Genomic DNA, 2,034 nt, shown 5'->3' with positions numbered 1-2,034 from the left:
TTTTTTTTTGAGATGGAGTCTCACTCTGTCACCCAGGCTGGAGTGGAATGGCACGATCTCGGCTCACTGCAACCTCTGCCTCCCAGGTTCAAGTGATTCTCCTGCCTTAGCTTCCCAAGTAATTGGAATTGCAGGCTCACAACACCATGCCCGGCTAATTTTTGTATTTTTAGTAGAGACGGGTTTCACCACGTTGGCCAGGCTGGTCTCAAACTCCTGATCTCAGGTGATCCTCCCCACTCAGCCTCCCAGAGTGCTGGGATTATAGGTGTGAGCCACCGTACCCGGCCTGATTTGTTCATATCTAATTATTAAATTTCAGATGTGTTTTAATGTTTCCATTTAAAGTTTGCACACTTCTTATTAATTTTTTTCATTAAAAACCTTTTTGTTTCTATTATATATGAGGTTATCGTCTCACAAAAATTTTAACTTTTTATTGTTTATATGAACAAAGGCAATTGCTCAATGTTTGGGAATTTATATGCTACTATAAGCTATTTCTTTTCTTTTCTTTTTTCTTTTTTTGAGTTGGAGTCTTACTCTATTGCCCAGGCTGGAGTGCAGTGGCACGATCTCAGCTCACTGCAAGCTCCACCTCCTGGGGCCACACCATTCTCCTGCCTCAGCCTCCCGAGTAGCTGGGACTACAGGTGCCCGCCACCACGTCCGGCTAATTTTTTTGTATTTTTAGTAGAAATGGGGTTTCACTGTGTTGGCCAGGATGGTCTTGATCTCCTGACCTTGTGATCCTCCCGCCTCGGCCTCCCAAAGTGCTGGGATTACAGGCGTGAGCCACCGCACCCGGCCTTCCTAGCTGATTTCTGCCAGCCCCTTACTTTCTTCTTTTTTTCTGTCTCAGCTTTTACCCATGAGTTCTGAAACATTCTGACGTGATTCTGACAGCTATTTCCACACTCAGGCTGGGCCCCGGAGGAGTGCCCTCTGCTGGTTCTCTGAGACCTGTGGCTGGGATCATCTCTGATAAGGTTTGGAGGTTTGTCCCCTCCAAATTTCATGTTGAAATGTGATCCCCAGTGTTAGAGCTGGGGCCTAGTGGGAGGCATTTGGGTCATGGGAGCGGTTCTCTCATGAATGGCTTAGTACCCTGCCCGTGGTAATGAGTGAGTTTTCACTCTTCGTTCACACAATAGCTGATTATTTTAAAAAGCCTCGCAGCTCTCTTGTTCCTTCTCTCTCCATGTGACACACCTGCTCCTCCTTTGCCTTTTGCCACAAGTAAAAGTTTCCTGAGACTTCACTAGAAGCCTAGTGGAGCTGGCACCATGATTGTACAGCCTGCAGAACTGTAAGCCAAATAAATCTCCTTTCTTTATAAATTACCTAACCCCAGGTATTCCTTTATAACAACACAAATGGACTAATGCAGTCTCCCTCTGCTGCCTCCAAGGTCACGCCTTGATCTTCACTGCTTTAGGCAGCCTTTTATCCTACTTTGTAGTTGGAGCTTCAAGGGCTTAACATCCTAAAAGTTTTAAAAATAAACTTTGGCCAGTCTTGGTGGCTCACACCTGTAATCCCAGCACTTTGGGAGGCCGAGGCAAGTGGATCACTTGAGTCCAGGAGTTCTAGGCTAGCCATGGGCAACAATGGCAAAACGCTGTCTCTACAAAAAATAAAAATATGCATATACATATATATGTGTGTGTGTGTATACATGCATATATAAATATATATAAAAACATTGAAAATGAGAGTGACACATGCAAACAAAATTTCTCAGCTCATAACTGTACAGCTCAGAGTCTACTCAAAATTCTCCCCAGTGATAACCACTTCACAGGCCAAGACAGAGAAGGTTGCCAGCATCTCTCCCGTGCTTCCTCCAGACGGGGACTGCTGCCCTCTGAAGTAACCGCTCCCCCGCTGGTAATGCCATGAAGAAGTTTGTTCTGATTTTGAATTTATATATCTGGAATCATAGAACATCTACTTTTTCTGTGCCTGGCTTATGTTGCTCAACTTTATCTATCTATCTATCTATCTATCTATCTATCTATCTATCTATCTATC

The sequence above is a fragment of the Piliocolobus tephrosceles genome, chromosome 5, assembly GCF_002776525.5.
Source record: "Piliocolobus tephrosceles isolate RC106 chromosome 5, ASM277652v3, whole genome shotgun sequence".
NCBI lineage: Eukaryota > Metazoa > Chordata > Mammalia > Primates > Cercopithecidae > Piliocolobus > Piliocolobus tephrosceles.
This window is presented reverse-complemented; position numbering follows the sequence as displayed.